Source organism: Linepithema humile, chromosome 5 (genome assembly GCF_040581485.1).
Source record: "Linepithema humile isolate Giens D197 chromosome 5, Lhum_UNIL_v1.0, whole genome shotgun sequence".
In the NCBI taxonomy this organism is placed as follows: domain Eukaryota; kingdom Metazoa; phylum Arthropoda; class Insecta; order Hymenoptera; family Formicidae; genus Linepithema; species Linepithema humile.
This window is the reverse complement of record NC_090132.1, coordinates 19,527,366-19,554,877: the sequence shown is the minus strand read 5'-3', so window position 1 is coordinate 19,554,877 and position 27,512 is coordinate 19,527,366. Positions and strand designations below refer to the sequence as shown.

The 27,512-nt window shown below is 35.3% G+C and overlaps 2 protein-coding genes across 16 annotated transcripts in view; both read right to left on the bottom strand.

Moving 5' to 3' along the window:
• Positions 1 to 27,512, bottom strand: part of Dys (Dystrophin) — a 419,847-nt gene that overhangs the window by 125,577 nt on the left and 266,758 nt on the right. The window lies entirely within an intron of this gene.
• The window catches only part of LOC136999973 (caskin-2-like), a 109,287-nt gene continuing 81,832 nt past the window's right edge, over positions 58 to 27,512 (bottom strand). Inside the window, exon 2 of the mRNA XM_067355347.1 lies at positions 58 to 27,512. This exon is cut by the window's right edge and continues 15,821 nt beyond it. The gene's annotated coding sequence lies outside the window, so the exon portion shown is untranslated.

Sequence of the window (27,512 nt, the reverse complement as noted above, 5' to 3'; positions counted from 1 at the left end):
TTAAGAATTCAACATGTAAAAATTTGCATTATATTACTATCTTGTGTGAAATACTTCTTTTTATTAGCCGACATTAGGAGGTATATTTCGATCGAGGGAGTAATGCACACTTTGTTCACAATGATAAATTGAATGAACATCAATGAATAATATTCTCTTGCTCTCTATCTCGCCGATGCTCACTTCCTGAGATTTTCTGCGCAACGCAGGCGTGCACACACAAATTTCTGCGATAATATCTAAACCAGATCCGCGTAAAAACGGGACCGCGTCTCCGTAGAGTCCCAGACGTTATCTCGCCGCGACGCGTACACAAACATTTTCGTTTAATGCAAATGCGAAACGACCCGGCAGATATAATGAAGAAGATTACGCGGCATGTGGTCAGCATAGATAACGAAGGCACGAACATACATGTACACGCTGACACGTGAACCAGCCGCGCGCATTATAGCTTCGTGAGCGTGGGCTATGCTAATGGCGCCGTAATTTTATATATTATCATATTTGTCGTTACGCCGGTGCATTAAGGCCGAGCTTCGACGCTCGGATCAATAAAAAACAAATCAACGAAAATGACGGGGTGAAGCGCGCTGTCGCAAAAAGTGCAAATGCTGTTTGCGTAATACATTACGTCGGCACGTGGTATCAAGAGTATAACATAAATGAAAAATATACAAGTACATAGCGTGTCTCAGGCATTCTGACATTAGTTTTAATGACCAACTTTGTGAATCCACGAACTAATTTTTTTACTTGAATATATCACAAACGTGGCTTTTTGCGTTTTTTGCAGAGTCCGTAAATGGATTTCGCAAATAAAATGTGCTAAGATATAAATTCACGTTCTTCCCCAGTTTTCTGGCACGAGACCAGCTCTATGACGGTCCAGTTTTTCCACGAATCCGTTCGAGATAGCCCGTCGAAACGTGAAACTGCAAAGGAAGAAAAAAAGCAACGGATCTGACGGCGGAGCGATAGAAAAATGGAATCTACCGTACAGTGAATTAATTTAGACGTTTTCACAGTTAATAGTATGAATTATCGCCGTACTTTTCTCGGAAAAAAATTAGTAGCGCATTTTCATTTGCCGCCAGTCTCGCGGAAAATATATATATATATCGGGATGTGAATCTATTGCAAATGCACGTGATGCACCGTGTATCCTATTACGTGAGCTCCAACGATATTAAACTTCGAAACACCGCAACCAGACGCCGAAATTTTATCGCAAACTTTGGATAGGATCGTTAAACATCATCCATCACTTTGATAAATGCTGCATTTCAGTAACAATCTCATCATGTAATTAAATCATGTCGTGCTTCTGCATTGGGCACATATTGAGAGCAGGACTAGTCCATCTATGGTACATTTGCAGCGCTGACTAGTGATCATTGCATCGTCGGATGCGATGCATAACCAACGTGGAGATCAACCGAGACGGGTTTGATTCATCGGAATTTCTACTGGAATGTTCATGCAAAGCTAGCCAAAGATTCCTGCATTTTTGCAAATTACACTTTATCTCCATTTTTGCAATACGCCAATATGTCAACATACGGAATAAAAAAATAAAGAAATTTTATTGTAAAACCTGTAACTTATCACATAATGATGCGTAAAAAAAATGAAAGAAAATATACGCGGCGTACTTATAGCTTTCCATTAAAAAATATATTTTTTCATGCGATATTAATCTCTAGCAATATAAATAACGATCGTTGACGCACGTATTTATAACGCAAACATTTTGTAGATATTTATGGTTGTTGGGTAGCGTTTGAAATCGGCCGCATAATGATTGCAGCAGGAGCAAACAGGAGCTTATGTGACGCAGATGCACTGTGTTTAATACTCCACGCGTTACGGAGTTTCGTAACACGATTTGTAATTAATGAGCCGTCGATGGATGTACGTGCTCGTTATATTGGTGGATTCGCTTGAGGGCTGAATGAAACGACTTTAATCCGTTGGAAAGCGCTAACATTCTAATAAACTATAATTACAAAAGATAATAGCTTTAACCATACATGTTTAAGAAGAAAATTGGTCCGAACTTTCTTATACGATAATTGTTTAAGAGACAATAAATTTTTTTTATCAAACGTTGTAAAATTATTTATTAAGACACTTCGTTTCATCACGTCGCATACGATAATATAAAGTAGATAATTTTTTAATATCGTAACGTTTTATAAAAAGAGTAAGAGAAATAGCAGAAAAGTACGATGATAATCGTGGGTCTCCTTGTATTTAAATGCCCTGTTTTCTTTCTATTACGCGTATATAAGCACGTGCCATTTTAGCAACAAGTTAGATAATTTTTTACTACTGTAACGTTTTATAATAAGAGTAAGCGAAATAGCAGGAAAATACGATGATATCACCGAGACTAACCGCTTCATTAGTTTGTAGGTCTCATTGTATTTAAATGCTCTGTTATCTTTGTATTACGCATATATAAGCACGTGCCATTTTAGCAACAAGTTAGATAATTTTTTACTACTGTAACGTTTTATAATAAGAGTAAGCAAAATAGCAGGAAAATACGATGATAGCATCGAGACCAACTTCATTAGTTTGTGGATCTCATTGTACTTAAATGCCCTGTTATCTCTTTATTACGCCTACATTAAGCACGTTCCATGTCAGCAACAAATTAGTACAACGTAGAAAGAAGAATAAATATATACGAAACGAAGTGATTCACTAAGAAACAAAAAAAGCATTGATAAATTAGTGCAAAAAGTGGTTTTAAAAATGTAATCACTTGCATTTTAATGTACGAAATGACAGCGCAAAAGCTCCTATGTAAGCATTTCAAATACCATGATTTTTAATCAAATTAATCGCATTTTCACGAAACAGTGCAAAATATTTTTTAGATAATAAATGACATTATTGTTGTACTTGTTTTAGCATGTCCTATGATTTTATAATAATTTTAAGATAACAAAACTATGGTACGCCATCCCTTCTAGAAAATTCGGATAGAAAGCAACTTCAAATACGTGTGTATCATTCGTAAGTACTGGCTATAAAAACACGGAGAATGTTTTTGATGCAAAACCAACGTGCAAAGCAATGTGTGTTTCATAATTGTAAATGATTAATAAATCATCCGATTATGAAAAATGTAAAAAAGCTTATTCTAACCAATATTCCAATAAATAAATAAGTGTTTTATATTATTATCTATGAAAACTATAAAAATAAATATCCACGGAAATAAATATCCATAAAAAAATCCGTGTAATTATAGAAATCCATGTAACTATAAAAATAAATATTCATGGAAAAACATCGTTTGGACTTTAATATCACAACGAAGATATAATCAGAATCTAAATTTGCGGTCACTTTGTGTATTTTGGGAACTTCCAGCTATAGGAGATTTGCTTCACTTAAAGACGAGAACTCAGATTAGCAACTTCGATGAGTTTGCTCATGGCATGACTTAATGCAACATTGCATTTACATTGCATTACGTTGTTACAGAATGTAGTGTGAACTAAATCCTATGGAAATATGACCCTGATCCCATCACTATCCCAAAGTCAGCCAATTCCTCTCCAGCCCGTCCATACAGTTGGTTCTCTCCGATCTTTCTAAAATGATTTATATCCCTGCGTCATTTTTCTTTGACGGATCACTGTGAAACTTATGCTCGTGTAATCAGATATACGAAAAATACTCGATCGGTGTAAAAGGATTTTCTGCATAATGAAGGTGGTAAGGGGGGAAACATGCACTCTATCGCACACTCCGCACTTCATTGTAACGTGATAATGGATTTGTAATTAATGATCCGTCGATCGGTGTGCAGTCTCGACGCTAGATTTATACCGCGTTCGGATAAAAAGCTTAGATCTCTCAGAAAGATGTATGGATATGAATTATTCGTCAGATTGATAATATCTTTCACATTTCTGCGATAGCCGGGAAATTAATAAAAATTTCAAGAGTCTAATAAACACTCGTGTAATGATAATAAAATTTAGTTAAAAATTAATTATTCTTCAAATTGTGCACATTAGATAATTAAAGATACATTCGCATATGTTTGCATGATTAAAAATTTCGAAAATACGCTCACGGTGATGTATCTCGATATTTATATCCATAGTAATTCTTTTTAAGTGTTTCTCTCGTAAAGTTTTAATGTGCATCGTTACACAATTTGACGATTAATTACGATCAATTGCTTTCAAATTCCTATGGTGGTCTGATCGGCGACCGTATTATCAGTCGACCGTTAATGCGTTTCACTCGCCGTCATAAATTTGCCCGGAAAATAATGCACGCCGAGCGAAAACAATGCCGGATACAATTTACGACAATAATGTGACAGAATTCTTTTCAGCGCGGAGTTTTTGGAATGACGATTCGTTGCCAGTCGCGTGTGGCTCACTAAACGATTTACGATGATACGAACAGATTATTACAAATAACTGAACGATATTGTGATGTATAATTACCAATTCGTGGTAATCAAATTAATTAGACTGAAGATAAGAATAAAATGTACAGCATTCAGGATCACTTGTTTGGCCATTTAACGTGATTTAAAACATCGAAGACATGATTTTTCTGATTCCAGAAACAGCTTGTTTGCAAATCCAATAGATTTTATTTCGAGCAAAACGGGAACGAAATCAGCTAGTAACATCGCGTTCGCATGACAGGACCAGCAATAAACATCATAAACATCATAACCTTTCAATATAAGCAATAAAAAGTCAGTCTCTTTTTGATGTCGTCGACAAACGATTGCAACAGCTTCCATTCACATCACTGCTCTACTTTTTCAACATTTGGAGCACAAATAGAGTTATGACAAAAAGCTATGACTTGCGTGCGTACGACAAAACATAAGTTATCATATATATATATATATATAAAACAATATTTCTTATAAATTATCATCTTTCTTAGATGCATTAAAATTTTAATACAACCAGTTTGATTAATAAAATATCCTTTTTTCAATATTTTGTTATTTTCAAACATATAAATAAGAAATTCTTAAATAAATATAATAATTATTATATAAAAAAGATTTTTTAGTTATTTCTTTACGGATATTCCAGGAAAATTTTTATCTTTCGTTGAGTTTTACGACATCGTGCGCCGTCATGCAACGAAAAATAGAAAAACTGACACAGTCTGATCGATGACGTTTATGGATCGGAGATATCACTTGAAGTTCTATAAACATAAATCTCAATGTGGAAATATATGTGCATATTTTCTGCCATCACCGGATGGATACGTAGTCGCTAAAGTAAAACGGAAAGGAGCGAACCGTGTACTTTAAATCATCGATATTTATAGCCGGAGGGATAGTTTTCATAAGGTTTCCAGGTTACAGAATCTCAGTTTGCCGTTATCTGACTCCCATAAGTAAAGAAATGTACTTTCTTTTCTATATTTGATTCAAAATTAAATTAATTACCTCACCACTATATTATATAAAGATTCGTCGCGAATCAATGCATTGCAGAGCTGGAAAACGTCGATGTTAATCAATTTTAATTAGTTTAATACGGAAACTATAATTTAACATACATAATAATTTATATTTGAAATTATAAGAACTCATGTAAAAGAGACGGCCTTCGATTGCCGTTTCGTGCACCTCGAGAAATCACAGAACCAAGACTATTATTGGATCAAAAATCTATGAATGCAAAATCAAGCGGAACAATATGCGCGTATATTTTCAAGACAAACCGCCGCGCATGCAGCTGGTGCTATAAGACGATGGAAAACAAGTTGAAAAGCTGAAATCAACAATATTTGTTGCCTCGGGGATTTGATAAAGTCTCGACGCGCCGCGGCGGATCGTTGCCGGACTCGCGCTCGCTTTGAGCTTGTCGCGGATTTCCTCGATTTTCTAGGTAAAGAATCGTTGCTTCGGGGCAAAGCTACGAGAGCAACGCAGGCGAGTATCTCGCGGATACACAGATACTACGCGTATACAAGAATTCCTTTTGTACCACGGCGTACTGGATAGGAACGTTTGATTGAGACGGATAACATTGCTCGATCACCGCCGGCAATGCCTCGTCCAATTGAAGAAAGAGAAAAGAGGAGGGGAAAGAAAGGGGTAGCCGCGATGCCATCCACAATGATAATACAAAGTTCCTCTGCTTCTTATCCATTGCATCCGCACTCCTATGTGCTTCCGCTCGTCGTGGAGTCCAAAGTTGAGGCGACTTCGGAGAATGCGAAAAGAGAGCGAGTCCTGTGCCGGACAGCTTTTAATTTATTTTGCGGCTTCGAGCTATCGAATAAATCGCGCAGCTTCCGCCTGCTAGGCGCAATAACTGTCACGATGAAGACCGGACGAGAAAAGCGCTAATGGGTTTATTTATACGTGCGTCCGAAGAACAGCCGTGCGCGCGGTACGTTTGATTCCCGCTTAATCGATTACAAACCGATAGCCGCCGGTCATTGCTCGTAATTACCACGAGTCGGCTATGTAGCCAAGTTCGGAGCAAGCGTAATTTATGAGAATAGTTTTTATTTACCAATAAATATACAGCTATCGAAGGGAGGCTCTTCAAATGGTGGAACTAATCTACTTTCGCGTGTCTTACGTCAATTTGTTCAAAGTATTTCAGAAAAGTGATGTGCTCTGTTTTACGGTTTCCTGTAAAACTATAGATGTTAGTACTTCAAGCTAGATTAAAAAAAATAATAATAATCATTCTGATTACGAAATATTTTAAAATATAAACCATCAAGCATTGAACAACTTTGGCGAATTAAATTTCAATTCTTTTTTCAATAAAAAATTGATTTTAAATCGTCAAAGAATCTGGAGAAATAAAAACTTCTCTATAAAATATTATCAAATCTGCAAACTAGTCGAAAACTCGACGAAAAGTTCTCTGGAAAGAACCGCGAATCTTGTACGTTTATCGATTTTTCCAACACCTGTGGGTGTGATCGTGCGCATATTTCTGTGGTTTCATAACTTAATCTCCGCAACTTTATCCTACACGCAAGTAGTTTGTAATTTTCTCTCGCATTTAAATTGCTCAACTTTCAAAATATGCACTGTAATAAAAACAATCACATTAGCGACCGTAACAAAAACATATAGTCGCGTTCTACTTATACTTCACATAAAATATGTACTTCATTATTCGTATCAAATATTTTATCGTTGAGTGCTGATCAGTTATTCGCCAATTAAAAAATATTAAACTAACTAACACATACTAACAGAGATTTTCTGCATCGTGCTTTTAGATACATTGTCATACGGTTGCATCACGTACGCGTGAATATTTTTGCGAGCGAAAATATGTGCGACTGCAATATACATGCAGACGAAAGTCACGGACAAATTCAGGGCGGACGCATAATTGCAGTTGAGCGAATACAATGGGCCGACTGTGAATTACGAGAGGCGAGAGAAGGATTGACTTCTCGCAGATTAATAACTTCCTTCCTCGGCCAAAGTTAGAGGCCCGTGACTAAATGCTGGAGGAAAGAAAGTTCATCGTGAAACATTTACGAGGGACGCTGCCTCTCCCTTTTGAAACGAAACCTCGCTCCGACAACTGTCTAAAACTTTTTACTTTTACGACTCGCGAGGCATTTGCACCAGCAGAGTACAGTAGGCCAAAATTCAGGCAAAATGGAATTTAAAATTTAAAAAAAAATCATGTTTAAATATATAATACATCTACTTTTAAAGTACGCTAATAATACTTATGCTTAAAATATATAAATAATATATATTAATATATCTCTGATCGTAAATTATTTTGTTATCGTACAGTCGTTTTACAAACCTGCTACGACATTATTATTGCTATCTACTCTAGCAATGTTCACTATATCATGCTATCGATTTTTATTTCAAACCGTTCTGTAACAGCAACGTGTACAATTTTTACCAGATTAAATAAAGGAGTGAGAAATTGCACTACTTACTTCTCATTTGTCACATTCGTATATCTTAATAGTGTACGTTGCGACACGTGAGATATTTATTAGCCGGACAATCCAAACAGCGTTATCAAAATTTCAACGTGAAAACATACTTTTAGCTGTTTCCTTCTCGATTTATTTATCGAGTTCTATATTATTATACAAGTATTGTACAATCTGACTCTACATATAAAACATCATTATTGTCGATAATATGCAATAGCACGCGATAGCATATTCAAAATTTATTCCGCTTAAGCACGAACTCCAACTTTGAGTATATCATTAAGTTATACTCATTCCAAATCACTTCACGTCATGATAACCGTTTTAAAAGTGACTCAACCTGCGCTTGCGTTTGAAAGAATGACGTGTGTTAAAACCGTTTGTGTTGAATGTTTCATTGTTTTATACCCCATTAGATCGAGGGTGTGTGTTGCAATCTCTTATCGTACAAAGTTAATTCGCAACGTAATTCAGAACCAGCAATGCAACATAAGGGGACTTTGGGACGGCTCAGAACGGCTATGCGCCGATAACCCGACCCGAGTCGATTTAATAAGAAAGTTATCGGTTATCGAGCTCACTAAATCCGGCAGTTAGTGAGTGTCACGGGCCATATTGGCTCGTTTATCTTACATAGCCGACTGTCTACCGGGAGTCTATGGGTCTATTTGATATTCTAGCTGCGTGCTGCAACCGGCACACCGATGACGCCGAATGGATTCGCGAGTTTCGTATTGGAAAGGTGACACTGTAAGTGTCACCTGGTATTACAAGACGAAGACTTGGCTTCCAGAATTTTACAGTTCCGTCGTTCGTTTCGGTTTGCCATCTTATTGATCGCTTTCATAGCTGTGTGGAATCTTAAGATTATTACGAATTTATAAAGAATCACAAAATTTAGACTATAAACTCTCAAATTTTATGCCTATAAATATACACGATGGAATATGTTTTATATTCCAATATATAAAAGATTTATATCTATAATTCATTTTCTTTATATTGCTGTTCATTATGCTAATATTTAAACATTAGCAATATTATTATTCATGCATGTTATGTTGAAATTTATAAAAAGGATAAGTTACATTTACGAGTTTTATATTATAGAAATATAGCTGAACGTGATGATTTAAATTAGTAAACAAAATTTATAGGAATCTTTTTTAATTGCCGCAATACTGATTTATCAATGTGTGAGTCAAATTGTTCGAACATCAACACGTTAATCCGACATATAATATTTTAATAAAAGATAATACATATACATATTATTATCAGAACGTATATCAATATGCTTAACTGCAACAAAATTTATATTGTCATACTTCAGACGATAAATCTATGAATTGTTGCTTAGTATTATGAGAGATATCTGTTTCCGCTGCTTTATCGTCACGGCATATATTGATCTGTACTGTACTGTATCACATAAATATGTAAAATCTATAGCGCGAGAAAATAAACTCAAAATTATAATTAATATATAAAAATTTGAATGGTATACTTTATAACACACGTGTAAATATCACAAAATATTTTGTATGACTCTACGTCCACGTTATTTTTACGCAAAAATTATGAGTCTATAAATTTACTTATACGTATATATGTATCGTTTAATATTTATCATATCATATCATGGGAAATAATATTAATTAAAACAGATGAATCTTCAATAGCGATCAAGAAATAGAATACTCATTTTATTATATTAACTCTCATGTTTTTCAAAATATTTTAATTATGAAAAAGAAATGTTTCTTACGGAAGAAATACACATACATAATTTTAATTTCACAAAGATAATTTTTTGTAATGTGTAGAAAGCACAACGTAACGCAATTTAAAAATCTTGAGAGTACTTGCCGAGATTGTAGTTACCGCAAATGCGTGCTTTCATTTAAGAAAATGAAAACAATTTCTTAGCAGTGCAGAACAATCTGCTCCAGACGTTATCTTTCTGCCTCGAAACATACGCCGGAAATATTTTTTCTTTTCTCAATCTTTGTAAGCGAATGACATTTATAGATTAAAAGGAGACACATCATATGTACAATGCGTCGCGGAAAAGTGGAAGAGGTAGAAGAGTGGGAGGGAAGCGCTGAAAGCGAGGAAAACATTTAGCGGTAATAATCGCGCAGACGACGCGCCGCGCTAAAAGCTGAAGAATTTTCTTTTTGTGTCATTTTTGCGATAGAAACAGTTCACAAGAGACACATAGTGAATTAACGTAACATTATTTAAAACTATTGTGTACTAGTCATTTAACAGCGTAAAAAAATTATTAATTTATAATATTAATAAATTAAAAATAAAAATAATTTTAAAGTTAATAAAATAAAAGTAAATTTCTCAAGATGTGAATAATTCTGTTACAAACTTTTACTAAATAATATTTAATGTATGGATATTGAAAACGAATAAGAAAAGCTTCAGGAATGTTTTTATCTCATTACACATTACAAATTATATTACTTTGTTGTAGGTCTAATATACCACTACCAAAGTTTTTATTAAATAAAATATTATATTCTTTCGGAGCCATCCAACGAGAAATCCTAAAGACAAAAAGCGCAAACGATACAGTGCATTTCCGACACGAACGCGCACCGAAGAATCGTGCAGCGCGCTGCAGCGTAGAGCGAAGTCCGGTCAAAGAGGACTCTAAAAATACAAGTAATTACTTGCATTTAAAAAACGGGGCTGTTGCTAAGATTCCCTTTTTCGATTTTAAGAAGAATATAAAAATACTATCGCAAGGCTCGCAACGGGTCGTAAAAAATTTATCAATTTGAACGGACGTACGTTCGAGCTATTAGAAAATAAAAATTGTATATTAAAAGAGACTTACAATTAATTGTAAAAAACGAGAACTTATAATTAAAAGAGCTTTTCTAGCTTAACCTCCCGGCGGATCGCGAATCTTTTCATTTGTCTCTCGATTGAGGACATAACCTTATAAATTTAAATGTATTTTTGAGAAATATAAGACAAAGCGTAGTTTTTAACGAGAATAAGCTTATTTTGTGAATCAACGATAAATATTTCTTCGTTATTAAAAATAAAAGATTGTCACATGTTCGTGATGTGTAGCGCGCAATAAATACGTATAAATTTACAGACTGACTCGATAAATTTAATGTAAACGAGCCGCATTTGTAACGTTATAAATTTATGAAAGTATATTAGATTGTGGAATAGAAAAGAACAGCTGCATCAGCCGCGTGGAGATGGTTCAGCGAGTTTACTCCCAAGTAAAGCAATCGTTGAGCTAAGGAACGAGGTGTACCTCAGGCGGAACGTACCCCCGAGGCACGCTGAGTAAAAATCAAGGAGAATAAAACCACGACATCTAGCTAATTGAATCGAGACCAGGTTGCTTTGTCCGCAGATTGTCATAAGAGAAACTAAAAAAAAAAAAAAAACGTATATTGTCGCGCTACGTAAAACTAGTAGATTTCCTCGAAGACAATCGTATGTTTAAAAAATTAAAAAAAAAAAGTCAAGTCTCCAGCAAGTTATATTATAGAACGCAATATTTCAGAATAATGCAACTGCTAAGAAGTAGTACTCGAAATAAAGGCGGAAGAACATGAAAGAAGGGCTTTCAAGAAAATAGCTTTTGGCCAGTAGGCGATAATAGCAGAGCAAAAATTGAAAAAACAAATATCGCTCTACTGAAGTAAAAAGGAATTCGTCGAGGCCGTTACAAGCAATCCACAATAACGACTTCGCGATAGTAAAAAATCGAGGGAGGAAAAATGTACTGCGAGTGTTTCGGTTTTGTAAATGTATTTAGACGGCAAACTTATAGCTTTCTAACATGCGAAGTGAGATGAATCGACCTGTCAGATTAACAAAACATTCTTTACGGCAAAGAAGTGAATAATCCCGATACATTAATAAAAAGTCTTATACGTAAAAGAACTAAATTGATGTATTATCAAAAGATCGCACAACATTTTACATGAAAATGCAGAAAAGAAATTTTTATCCTATTTAATAAAATATTAATATATAAGAATTTATCATCATATTATTTAACATTCAAAATTGAAAAGTTATTATAAAGCCGATAGTTTAGTATAATATGTAAATTTTGCTAATAAAAACTTTTTTAAATTCTTATGCAACGAAACACGCAGTTACGTCAGGTTTGTATTGCACTATCGATGCTATCTGAGAAATATCAAAAAGTTTGCGATCGTTTCATTTCAATGCTGATCGCGGTGCATTTACTCGATAGTTCCAGCGGCAATAACTGGTTCCTCAAGTTCTCCCGGTGGTGGTACTTAAGCACGTGACGATCGTCTCCAAAGAATCATACGTTATTACACGAGCCGCCGGCGTGGGAAGCACTTAAACTTAATCGATTATCGATGTTGCCTCTAATCCTGCTCAGACCCACGGACGTCTAAAACCGTCGCGTTGGTCGGGTAAGATTATACACGGCGAGATAATCGGTAGCCGCGCATGGGATGCCATTAATTAGAGCACGCGGCGCGGCGCACTTGCCTGGAATACCTTAATAGTTTGCTACATTACGTAGCTATATACGGGGAGAGGAAACGTAGTTCTCGCTCGGTGCTCTATTACCCGCTATTATTTGACCGTCTGCATTCCCTGATCAAATTACTTCTTCGACCGAAATGTCTCCATTGCTTGGAAAACTTGATATCACTTGATTGTCAATAACAGTTTTGAAAGAATATTTATTTATAAGAATACAATTTTCACGTTTGATTAATGATTTCTCATATATATTTAAGAAATTTGAAACTATCTTTAAATTTTTCGAATAGAAATGTATCGTTTTAATTTACGTATTAATTTACTAAATTAATGTTTAAAAACGGATATTCTGTTCTATTATATAACGCCGCAACGTTATATCTTATTTTATTATTTTAATCATTAAATAAAATTAATCAATTATTTTACAAGTTTTCGGAATTATATTATAATTACGAAAAATTGAAAATTCAAATATTACTTAAATTACATATTTGAGTTTAAATAACTGTCCACTGTATCGTTTGTAACAATACTTGAGTTAATTGTTTACTCTGCATCTCATTAAAAAATAAAAATTATATATCTCACGTTACATTTCCTCTCTAACCATCAAACTGCCGAAGGTACTTAATTATTTCGTTTTTAATTCGACGAGGCTTTCCCGCATTTTCTACGGAGTAATTAATTTTACGCGCATAAGCTCTCTCCGGGCTTAAATAACTTAATGCTCGACTACTTGTGATACCCAGTCAGCTTCATTTTTCTCACGGATGCATTAACCATTTCTTAAAGTGATGACGATGAATTTTGATTCACATGTCGTTTTGGACACGTCACAAGAGACATATCAGTGCGACATGTTGCCATATCATTATAAAGATGTATGTTGTAGCATACGACTACATTAGATACTCTGACGATTATAAATTGATTATTATAAGCAAAAAGAAAATTATTCCAGCCATTTCTGTGCAATGCTTATCAATCTTTGATTTAGTACTGCTATTTGCATTTATTGCAGAGTTTGCACTATATAGCCACATTTATTTCTTAACGTTTGAAGTATATCGGTGCTATATTCATAAATTATGAATAAAAAAATAGACTTAATAATGAAATTACAAATATAGCTCCGCCAACTTTAAAATGTATGCAAATATTAAAACAGAGGTCGAACAAAGTGTCAAACAAAGACTGCTTCCAACCTTTTGCTATAAATTAATTATTAGAAAGTCTAATATAATAATCCTTATAATTTTATATAAATATAATTATTAAAGATACATGCTAAATAATAATTATGTGTCTGTGATCGTATATCTAATATATTTTTCTCAAATATTTTTATAGACAAGATTCAAGAAAAAAAATGTCAACTTAATTTTCTTATGCTTTAAAAATCATATACAAAAAACAAATGCAAAAGCGGTTTCTTTTTAAGAATGGTAGATATTACAACGTTCAATAATTGCACTAATTTACTTATAACGCAGTCACTAAATTATACTTCGTGCATTCAATCTAGCTCCATATTTGCACAAACCCTTCATCCAAATCATCCGATGCTACGCCGATCCTATGTAAATTTCATATTGAGTTGCTTCCCTATAAAACCATTACGTATACCGCTATTTGCTCTGTGAAGGCGTCTTCGTGTTTTCATGATAAACAACTCTAATCGCGGCCACTATTACACGCACTTTTTTACGATTTTTTTTCACGATTTTTTGACGCGAGATTCTATAACTGCGCGAAAAACGTTCTATTAAAACCATTCTCAGAGTATGTTCAACGACTAACAGCACTTATATGGCGGGATACTCAATAACCGCGACGACTGGTTAGGCTGTAACTCACTCGCACGAGGCTGCCATAGAGTCCTGACTGGACTGCGCCAGATGATACCGCGGCCAACGCCGACGGAACGGCGTCTCGTCGTTAACGAGAAGCACCGCCATTGTTTGCGGCCTAGTTCTGCCCATCCGAACGATGGCTTTCTATGCCAAAGGTCCTGTCTGTCGATACTGTCACGCGGCACGTGGACGCAATTTAAGTATTACCTCATTACGTCACTCTGTCCCAGACGACTCATTGCGGGAACTTGGAAACGGCTGGCACGGCTAATGGACAGTTTCTCGCGAGGATGTGTGAGGGGAGGCATTATGCATGCATATTATGCGTGAGGGTTGCGAACGGCCTCGAGACCGTAACACCCATTCGGACCGTGTGGAAGAAAAATTTAGAGCGTGCAACATTGTTTGCATACGTTAACCGTGCTTGTACCACTTCACATTCAGGGCTTCATTATAACATTAAAACACCGAGAATCATATAAATCCAAGCTAACATATTTTTAAGTTTTATAAGAAATAAAACTCTTGTCAATTATCTCATCTTGTAGAAATATCCTCACAGTCTTATCGACGAAATAAATTAGTTTTCAACGGAATTAAAACTTTTGAATTTATATCATAGGTTACGGATTTATATCTTTTTACGCTAGTTATTCGTATAACCTTCACAGAAACTACCGTCAAAGGTTATATAAGACCTTCGTTATATAAGATCGACTGACATTTCCCTTTCGTAACAAAAATCTGGACAAAGGAGACGGCAGGCTCCAATTATTTTCACGGAACGTTTTCACGGATAACTGAAAAAGATGATGTAACGCCTTTATCCACTCAACTTTTCGCTCATTCTTCATCTTTTCTCATAGAATTACCTCGTGCCGTGTTACAAGCGGTATTTGTACGAAACAGAATCATGGTTCGTACGCATGCATTAGCCTGCGCTCTTATTCTCGACACAGAATTGAATTCTACGTTGGCAATTCTTCAGCTGTCAGCAAACAGTAATATCCAAGGATGTATCTCGTGGGAACATTCGAGACATTTTCGCACGGAATTTTTAAAATATGCTATTTATCATTGCACTTCAGTTTTTAATATTTAAGCAACAACTTATATTCGTATAATACAGATATGCGCGATATTGCAAAACTATTCCATCCAAAATATTTATTCCAAAAATATTTTTGTTGTGAGGCAGAGCAAAAATATTTCATTAAAATATTTCAATAAAATTATATTTGTTAGCAGATATATATTTGATCACACAAAAACTAGAATGTTAATAATTCTTAAATTATTTTCACATTTCTAACTAAAATAAGATAAAAAGGCTTAAGAAAAAGATAGAAAGAATATATAAAACATCTAATAATCACAATAAGCGTGGAAATCGTTTGCACAGCCGTCCTACAACTTGTTAATCCATAGTAAATTTTAGTTCATAAATCACTATGATAGACGCTAAGTAATAAAGATAAGAGATTTTCTTGATTGAAATAAATGACAAAATAACTATCATTTGTTTAACAGATGATTTCGTACATTGATTGAGTGATCAATTTATCGCGTGGTTGAAAAGTGAAGTTTCAGTTGGCGGAAATTGTAAGTAATTTCAGCGGAAAACCAACGTGAACAACGTAACATTTTCATTCACTTACACTCCTTGTCCATCTTTCATCTTCTCTCGTGTTTGGTTTGGCTCGTATCCATTAGCTTACAATACGCTTACTCTTTGGCTAAGAAGTGAGGTTCATCACGATTTTGCAGCTGGGCGAAGCTGATGTTTCGCGATTACCGAGACTTGGAAAATGACTCGACCATAGTTATCTCACAGTTGCGTCTTTCTCGATTTTGTTTGCTCTCAAAACACTTTACGTGGCCGCGCTCGCTCTCTTTACATCTGCATCGCGTTCATTCTATTCTCGTTTTAACTATTCAATTCGTCTATCTCTTTCTCTTTCCGCCTCCAGCTTCTTCCTTCGGAAATGACAGGGATCGCGAAATGATTTACGCGTCGCTCGTATGTCTTCTTTTGTGTTTTAAATTTATGTATTTCGACGCAGGAAAAGATTTTGACGTACCGCAGCTGACAATGTTTGCAAAGTTTCAACAAAGTTTCTACAGAACGAGTCTGCGACACATACATCTATATTATATAGAATTTTATTTTTATTGTAAACTTATTTCAAAAATATTTTTATGAATGAATAATTTGATTTAAAGTTATGATGAAATAAAAATAATTAACTTGCAAAGATAAAAAGCTATTAGTTTATATCAATGTAAGTAATTGAAATAAACATATATTTATTAATTTCTACATTACTGGTAGGCCAATCTACGCCAAAATCATTTATGTATTTTCAATAAGCTTTTAACGCCATAATTTAACAAACGTCCGCGACTGTAACATACATTTTAGCATTTTATGCTTCCATTATACACAGCTGAATGCATTTCTGCACATAATAATCAGTAATGAATTCACGTACGATTATTGTAACGAAACGTTACAGACGCGGTATAGTCACCTGTGAACATTTACATATCCATAATTTGTATAGAAACATGGTCGTAGCCAGTGCAAATAAGTGCAACACAAAAGAAATGGTCATAATACCGATTTCGATCAATTATATCTCAATGTAATTTTAACAAAATAACTCGGTGAACTCGTATTATAAATCATCATGTATTAGTGGTCAATATACGCATCCACAATGTATTCATTGCGCAATAGCGAATATTGATGGATTTCTATTACATCGTTAACGACGCACTTATAATAATAGATATGATCATGCATGTCGATTAATTACGCGTGCAAATTACACGTATATCTCGAAATTTTAATGTACCTAATTTAGTATATCTTAAAACACGGCATGAAACAAACAATAAAACGAACCTTGACGTCCATGAATAAAGTTTTCCTTTCCTTTCTTTAGATTCCACATGTCAACAAAAAACAGTATGCAGAAAGCAAATTTACAAATTGGACAAATCATTGTATTTAAAAAAATAAAGTTAGTAAATGCAGATAAAAGTATATAAATTATAAAATATATATGTTATAAATGAACATTACTTTAGAGTGTTATATACACATTGCGTGAAAAAGCCGCGCTCATTTAGTCAGTTGTAGAGATGCAGATAGGTGACAAAATCACGAGACAGAAACAAATATCAATCTAGAATTGTAAAAAATTCGCGTAACGAATTCAGGAATGTCTACTCCGTATCCTTTCTTTTTAATTGAGCAACCAAGTCTAAATCAATTTTTATGCAAATAGCTTCCGTACTGGGTTTCCGAAGCTTTCGCTGCGGAGATTTTCGTTCATTGATTTACGCTAGTTTATACGCCGTTTGTGTGTGCGTACACATAAACACACGTGCATACGTGCATATACGAATAAATAAAACTGCATCCATGACTCTTGTGAGTTCCAGCGCGCGTCCGCGTACTTCACCGTGATCGGTGCCACACAGCATGCGCCTGTACGTGGCGCGGATCCTCGCCGTGTAAATGTGTGCGTATATCGATAAAGTTTGTCAAACAAATTGCTTATACCGGCGTCTATGTATCGTTGAAATACATTTCATCCGGCACCGTTGACGTATGGTGTAAATCGAAATTAGACATTTTCAGGCGCTACGTGTTTCGAGCGAGATCAGTTTTTATTTTTGTTTTCAATTCGCCCCATTTTTTTAGACCGATCGTCACTTCGCATTTTGCAAGTGGAAAATATACTTCGCACGTTACGTGCACGCTTACACTTAAAACAAAACGCGCGACGGACATTGTCGATACTATTTATTTCTATGGTGTAAAACGCCGAGAGATAAGTAAAGAATGCATTTTACTTGAATAGTACGATGTGAAATGTATTTGCATCGTGCGCATTTTGAAGAGACGCTGTCTGATTAGTTAGCAAACTAGATCAATGTTACATTCGTTATATCGCATCCTTTATTCTCTTCATATATTTTAACAATATTTGTTCCTAAAATACTGACTAAAATGTAAACAAAAACAGTGATGCATATAAAGAGCGACTAAATTAAATTGAACCTCAATGCCTAATATACAATGTAAATAAAAATTTTAATTACTACGACAGCAATAATTTTATAAACCTAATTCTCAATTTTTATATAAAAAGAGTTAATTGTGTATAATTATTCACAATCTCATTCAATCAGAAAAAACTGCGTAATTAATGGTTTAATTTATCGCGCAAAAAATTTTTCATTTGTATCCTTCGTAGTATCATATATCAATTTGTGTCCGAAAAGAAATGCTCCTACATGCTGTAACTGTGTATTGTATACTTTTTTTTTATCAAGACGCAATGTATATTACTTCGAACAAAGAAGCGTGGGCCGAGAGGACTTCTAGTGGGCGGAAAATCCGGACCTTTCCCGCGTTCTGAGAGAAACAATGCGATTAGCCTTCGAATACGCGAAACAAATGTTACTGCATAAGCGACTGTCGTTGTTTACAGGATGCTGACGCGAGGTATAATAATCGTTTTACGATAGAAACGATTGCTCTCGGTAACGATCGATTTGTCTTAAGTTATCGGAAGCAAGAGCGGCGATATATTTTGAGCCCAATAAGCAAGGCGAGCTACTCTCACCGTTTATCAAGATAGGCAAGTAACTGCCTAGTGAAAAAAATTCAATAACACGTAACGTATTTAGAGACTATCGAAATATCTATCGTAGTATGTATCATATACGACTTACTAAGAAATAAATGGAGAACTTCAATTTCATCTGTCTAATTTCTGTCTTGCGTAAATTTCTGATAATGGAAAAAGACGGATGAAAAATTACATTATCTGTGATTGCACAATGTAATATTAAGAATACTAACACGCGCATCCGTAAACATCGTAACATCGCGAAACATTCACTCCCTTCATAATTTAATAAAACGGCTAATCATAGGATCGTATTCCATTTTCGTTGGAATTTCTTTATCGGAATTTGCTGATCAACCCGAAATAAACAACTCCTGTGGAACGTAATTATGGTCGTTTACGGTTTTGTCACGCCTATTCATTCAGGATTTGCGCGCTGGGTAGATATGAGTTGACGAACCCTCTATGTGTCCCTGTCCGCTGTGATTTCTCGTGGGACCACAGTCGACGGCGCGGTTTCTGCATCTCTCGTTTCGAGACAGTCAACCGTATCCGTTCGTTCGTCGTCCTCCTACGGTTCTTTCCTCCCCCCCCCTCCCCCCTCCCCCCAGAGACCGTCACAAACCGCAGTAGATACAAATTAGAATCTGATTGTACGTGATTGCTGTATCAAGACATAAAACGATGTGCTTGTCAAATTAACCGCGACGGAATTGCTGTAATAAAAAATAATCTATGCTTTGGAAAACATTCTAGTGATGAATTTTAACACTCATCTGTTGTGCTTTGCACTAACTTATGAGTAATCATCCATAAAAAGAAATCTCGAAATGCACCCTGCCATTCTTGTTTTATAATCTCGATTAACAGTGCGTTACTTTCGTCTAAGTATTTCAGAAATTCCCCGTTAAATGGTGAGACAGACTTTACAAATCTAGTTATGTTGTTTCAAAGTGACACCGTAATGCGTCGTATAAATCCCCTCGCGAAAGTAAAGAATTTTACGTCTCGAGGGTCTTTCGCCTGTCCAGCTTCCTCCACTCGGCTCGCATGAAAGCCATCGCAAATCTCCGCAGATAGAAATCAACTAACTTCTGGTTACAGTTGTCACGTGTGTAACAGATTTAATCGCCACGCTTGTCAAATTAACGATTGTGAAATTAGAGATCGAGCGAAGATTAAAACCAAAATTGAAACTTTCTCTTGCTGTTATATAGAAAAATTCATCTTTACAATATCTCCCGCGATAAAATCTGTATTTATATAATTCTTGAAATATTATAAAATATTATGAAAGAATTACGTAAATCCAGATGATTTAAAAATTAAAGCAAATAACTTATTGCGTTCTAATTATTTGATTTATCATACTCTACACATAATTTCTACAAAATTAACAATTATTTCTAAAATAAATTATTTCAATTAAACATTTGACAGTTGATAACATAAAGTTTAAATTTTATTACTTTGTATATAAATGTTCTCTTGATATTTTGCAATAGTTTCAGCGTGTAGCGAAGAGTAATCGCGGTAAAGTTAAAAGGACTCAATAGCAACGTAATCCCGCAGCCTGTGGGCGAGGTTCCACAGGCCATTGTAAAGGCCTCCTCTAAGCTATGAATCGCGTGTTACAATATTGCACTTTTTCTCACGTCAGTTCGCGAAAAATCTCTGCTCGCGCACGCGATACCTCCTGCTGTACAAGGAAGAGCAGCCACTTTCGTGTGTTAACTGGAGTTTTCGCGGTTCTTCGATGATCTACGATTCTAAGATTCAATCAGAAGCTTACGAACAAATCATTTTTTCCGGTCAAAATTCTTGGACAACAGTTTTAAAAATAACGACTAAAATGTACATTGATAGAGTGTACATAAAAAGGAAATATTGAAAAAAAATGTTAGCAGATATGTTTTATCACGTACAATTACAAAGAAAAGCATTAAGGGAGAAGCGATAAAAAAATCCGTAATGCGATTTAATTTTCTAGGGGAAAGTGCAGAAATAAATAAAAAACCGAGAGAAGGGGGCCGAGAGAGAAGCGTTATTAAGCGAACGCTCTGCCTGCGCTTCGTCACCTTCGACTGATCGCTTTTCCGATAGTTAATGATCGATCGCGATGCACAAGCTGCACGGCAGTAACGAGCCATCGCCGCTGGTTCTTTCGAGTGTGGAAACGCTCGTGTACATGGCGTGTCTGGCCTGTTTTTCCCGCCTCTAAGCGGGAATCCGGCGCCATTGTCGGAGGAACAAACGATCGTCTTCCTCCGCGCGGCGCATTACCGTTCCTCCTCGCAAGTAGAAGAGTCCTTTTTATTTAGCGCGGAACAAACGGCCGGCAGACAGCTGACGTAGGCGGACAAAGACGACGGACAACTTTACGCGCCGAGCATAAAAGGGTTACAGGACCACGAATCCGCGCCCGCCACGGATTTCTGGCCCTCTTCTCTCTTTCTTTCTCTGAACTCCCGCTGAGTTGCAAAATAACGCAGGAAAGTGATGACGAGACGTCACAGAATTATGAATCTTTTAACATCATCTTACTCTAAAAGTATTTTTGCAAAGTTTCTGTTAGATTTATGGAACTAACAATACGTAACAAATAAAACGAGCGTAATAATTATTATTTGTTATGAGGCAACACTTCAAAATACTTCAACTCTCAAACATCAAATCAGAACTGATAAACATCGCGAAAAAGCTTATAGATAATAAAAAAAATTAATCAAATTTTTTTTAACAACTACATGCATAGTAAAAATCCACACGTTAATTTTCTATCAATATGCAGAATTTATTTTGATCATCTACGGATAAAATGGCGCGAGATAATCCTTACGAGCCTACATTTAAATTGATATAATTGTGTAGCCAACGATATCAAGATTAAATTCTGATTAATATCACTACTGTCCACTTGGTTGATCGTCTGATGAATCAAGCGGAGCGCGATGATTATATCAATATCCGGTTAGTCTGCAAAGTAGCAGTTCGACGGCTTATTACACTTAACGCGCGTCGTCTAGACGCATTGCAACCGAGCGTAACTACCGATGAATAATTTATGCGTGTCGAACATATATGGAGCCTGGCATTTGTTGGCGCGGATGTCGGTCGCGAGAAAAGAACAGTGGCAGATTTCCGTATAGAAAGTACATGACATAAATCAACAAATCAATTATCGTCTCGTAGGTAACCGTGAATTTAATATCGCATTAAATTACCATCAATATATGATTTGTCAAATAAATAAAAATATAAATATAGAACCTATAATATTATTTGTACATGTACTTTGTATGAATAATTTATGATGCATTCTCTCAATCATTCAACCCATCAAATCGTCTTGTTACTTAATATTCATCTATCAACATTTATAAAAATAAAAATTTCGATGTGAAGTTAAATATGCTGAAAATAAAAGAAAGTATTACAATGCTGTAATATTTCTGTAAAAGCTTAAACATCTTTTGTCAAACTATTATAGCTCTGCATTCCTCTGCAAAGAAATACATGGAACGTTGAAAGAATAATTTCAATCTTGTAGAGGGAGATGGGATTTTAAATAAGGCGCATTCTTATATTTCACGCAAGTGTATTCGCGTACGAGCCATCGTTCATGCAAATGCAGCTTCCTTATACGCAGCTGTATCCCTCCAATCGGCTTACAAACTACATATTCAATTTCCGAATATAACATCCCCGTACACAGAAAATAGGGGATCCTGCCATGTTTCACTACTGCAGAAACACAAGCGGAAGACGCGCGGATGCTTGTGTACGCGCGTACGAATATTACTTCCCAAAGTATATTTATCTATCGATGTCGATCACGGGTCTGAGTATCCGCCCTGCATTATCAAATATTCCCATAGTTTACTTTCGCACACTTGCCTCTGCAAAAGTTCCGCGAACATATTTACTTTTGTCAATGTAGCGTCAGAATATTTGTAAAAGTTGTGGAGATAAGGTTACTGCAAATATGTACGAGCTATGCTTGTTAACAATTTTTTGCGTTTAGTGCATTTTGCTGCAACAAATATATATATGGCTAGCAAATGTTATTTGAATAGCAAATAAAATATAACTCGCATACAACATTATTTTTTGAAATTTGTTTCAAGAAATTATCAATGTGATTAGATTACATTGGTATAAAGAAAAGTTCTTAAGCCATTTAAAATAATAATAATAATAATAATAAGCAATAGAAAGAAAATTGCAACATTGCATACATTTATAAATTTTCTTGATAAACAAATAATACTGTAATCTTTATTGCCTATGGCGCATAATTACTTTTGCTACGATTCCTTTTTAAATCAGATATTCACTGGAAATGGAAGCTGTTTTCCTTGGCTAGTTAATATGCGTACGGTAATTCGATCAGAACTGAAATGGAATTCCTAACCAAAGAAGTAATTCGGGAAGTTTCTGCTTCCCAAACGCATTCTCAGTCTATCTCTCACGCACTTTCGTTGCAAAAGAGAGAAAATCAAACGAGGACATCGGGGAAGGTCGCGTCTGCATGCTGCAACGAAATATCGATCGTGTTCTTTCAGACCGCATCGTCGACACGCTTCGAGTTTCTCTTGCTTTTTTTACTCGTGTTTTCTCCTCTCTCTCTCTCCCTCTCTCTCTCTCTCTCTCACTCTCTCTTTCTCTCTCTCTCTCTCTCTCTCTCTCTCTCTCTCTCTCTGTCTATCCCACTGTCTTTTCTGCCGGTGTCCTCTCATCATGTCTCGCACTCTTTATTCGTGTTGTATGCCACCCCCTGCATCAAACCCGAACGAACTAACCGTCCGTACAATCGTTCCTTTTCCCGATGTGCACGTGGTTTCCACATCAAAGAAAGCTATTTGTTAATGAGGCATAATTATCCTGCTCACAATGGCAGTCGGCAGCACGCCACCGTGAAATCAGTTGGGGGTGTGGAAAGCAAACGATGAGCAAGGGTAGAGTTCCCCAAGACTCTCAATTGTTCGAGTGCCAAAGAAGGGGTTCCATGATGTTATTTCGTTCGATAATTTTAAGTAATCATATAAAAGAAAATCCAAAAAACTCGCGAAAGCGATAATTTTAATCAAATTCATGGGACAATTTTTATAAATAAAAGGTATAATACGTTTTTTAATTTATAAATTTAATTAAAATTTAATTTAATTATTTAATTTAAATTTTGATCAATAAGATTTGTAAAATTTATTAAATAAATTTTTTTAAATGTTCTGTATTTTTATTTCATTCTCCTTTAATTTTGACATTATTATTAAACTAAAAAATTATATAAAATAAGTATATATTTTTGTTAACTTCCTAAATTATGTAACCTAAAATTAAATTTTAAAAAATTTAATATAAAAAGTTCCGTTAAACATTAGAATTACGCTAGATTTCGTGGATTTTCCAGTCACTTTGGCTTCTATCTTATCATGACTCCAGAAAAATCCGTAGAATTACTGAGTTGCTGCATTGCATCAACAAAAAATCCTGACTTAATACCATCTTTTTACATTGGTTCTACGATGCGTCTTAAACGATCAAGTGAGGGTTAAAAAGCGAGGATAACGTTGGAAGCCAGTCAGACGGAGAGCAAGAAGACAAGCGTGGAAAAAGCAGACTAGATGCCGCTTGGTCGATTACGCGCGTTAACCGTCGTACTTTTTTTTCCAAGACTTCGGATTATCTCAAACCGGATAAATTCAACTTTGAGATAATTACGACGACTAGAGTCATTACATTGCGTTTTATCCACGATCTGCATCACGTACGAAATGTTCTGCCGCAACTAAATACTACTGCGGTATTTGCATGAGATTTGCGGTATATGCAGCTTAGAAATTTTTCATTGGAATTCGAAGGAATTAAAGCGCATGCTTAATTGCTCGATTAAGTATGACGTTTAATAAAAATCAGTTGTGATTGGCAAACGGTTAAATGAACCATTCGGAAAGCGTCGCGACGCATCCTTTAATAACGCGAGAGTTGCTGGGTTAGTTTGGGGCGCAGGTGATCATCGGGCGATAATGGTATTAATACATCATCGCTCCACCCCCTGCTACACGCCTCGCCGCCCCTTGATTGCACAGCAACCGCGCTTGCAATATGCGTTTTCTCATCCGAAACCGGAGCGACAAATACAGAGCGTGTAAGCAGAAGAGTACAACACAGTCCGATAGATTATTCGTTGTTATAAACGATATTGATAACAATATTTAGCATCGGTATAATTATCGATGAGAAAAATTCATTTTATAGTTTGATTTCATGAATAGAAAAAAATTACCAATTTCTAAAAATAGTCTTTTTGACTTAGAAGAACTGTCACGATTGTCGGCGCAGAAAGAGTATCACGATTTCCATCCGAGAAATCGAAGATCCATAATAGGGCAGCAAAACTTGTCCCCCTCCTTTCAGCCGAGATCCGGTATCTCGTAGTAAGAATCAAGATTCCATAGCTACCTCTTCGATCTTGTTCCTGCTATAGCTTCGCCACTACCACTGTTGTCTTTCTATTTGCATCGGCACGATGCAGCGACGGCACGTTTATGCATCGTCGATATTATCGGTATTCACGGCATCACGAGATAAAGTTGTATGCTTGCACTTTTAAATAGTATCAAGCAATACAATTTATGCACATACAAACATTTGTGAAATATTAATTCTTCGACAAAAAGTATTTACGTAATCAGATGAATAATTATTGAATAGTTCTTCTACAGTATTCTCTATTAATAATTTAAATGTACAAATTTTTCTTGCATCTGATTGTAACAGAATAATTATTACGAAAATTGTGTTGCACAGTATCAACAGTCTTTCACCTTAATGTCATTATTGAGCCAAGCGCAATGCAAATCCACCTTTAATCCATAGATAAGCACAGCTATTGAAATTTTCATACTAGCGCACAATATTAGATATTGTGAAATCATCATTTGCCGATATTCGTTCTTGAATCTGTGGTAAATAGAATTTATGACTATTTCTCGGAATAAAAAAAGCTTAGTTTGATTTAAAAATTTATTCTGTTCTTGTTTTCATTTTATATTCGATTCCACGCCGACAATCGTACTTTTGTAGTCTAGCGCCACGGATTACATTGTACTTTAAATTTTTATGCGTGTAGTGTGCGACTGAAAGGTTCCTTGTGCATAAAGAGAATAACAAAAAGAGGGACTACAAAAGTGCTTCCTTTATATTATAAGGTCTTGCGCAAAGTACGACCTATGTAGAATATAAAACAGTCCAATTCGAGTAAATTTTATGTGAAACGTGTTAAAAGTAACAGTAGGCAGAGCTTTCATATTGAATTATGATCGCGTTATGTTAAACGTGTGTGCGTAACTTGTAAATTTATCGATTTAAACCGGCACCTTCTGGAATTTCAACGCGAAACCTCAAGAAATTGCCATGTGCGGAGCGCATAACGATCACTTAAGACTGGCGAAGAAGGCCGCTGTGACGGACACTAATTAATTATCGGAGACGAGTTAATTTCATTAGAGGGAGTCCTCCTACTGAGTGTAATTGTTCTTGAATGATCCTCTGTCCTTACGCGCTCAATCTCTTAGACGCGTCATCCATTAACGTAATTCAAGTCTGAATGAACTGTAGAAGTATTAAAAGACCCACGAAACGAACGTCTGACGCCCAATAAATGAGACAATTTCAAGTAGAACGCCTTTAATGGAACTGTATCAAGAACTCGGAATTAAAAGTTAATTGTTTCGAATATTGCAGCAACGTGAAATCCTGCAGCAAGTTTTTAACATTTTGATACTGTAAATTCTTCAAGTGACAAAAAGTGTATAAAGATACATAAAATTGAACTTAATACAGAAAGCAGAAATATATGATACAGAAAACGATATTGCAAAATATAATAAAAAGTATTACATTTAATAACAAATTTTTTTCACAAATATTAAAAGTTTATAATTTCTAATAATTATTATGCAGCTGGTTCTGTGTTGCGCATGAACAGATAAATATGACCATTATGATCATTATAACCACCGTGTTATTTTAAAAAATTTAACTGAAATCCTTATTTCACCTTACTATTCACTGTCACAAGGACATTCATCGTCGAGGCGGAAGAATAGATGTTACAATATAATGCCGAGAAATTCGAGCCTCGTTGAAGAGGCAACACCAACCACATTGTCCTACGAATAACAATATATATAACGATATCTTTTCTACAGAGCAATATGAGATACGTCCAATAGCATTCTATAGTATCCAGAGGTAGGTACGTATCCTTCGAAGTAGCAAGATATAAAGAGTTCGGTTCGTGTTTCGATATATCGATCAATACAAAAAGTACGTGACAATTTTTAAAATGATTTCAACGAAACCATATAAAGTCAGTTAAAATTAATTAAATTTTTTACATGACATGGAAAAACTTTGTCGCATTAGATTTATAAAAATAATTTTAGTTGTAAAAAAACTGTTACAATTTTATCAAATGTAAATTGATTCTTGCTACTAGCTTTATTCGCTCAAAACAGTGGAAATAATGAAT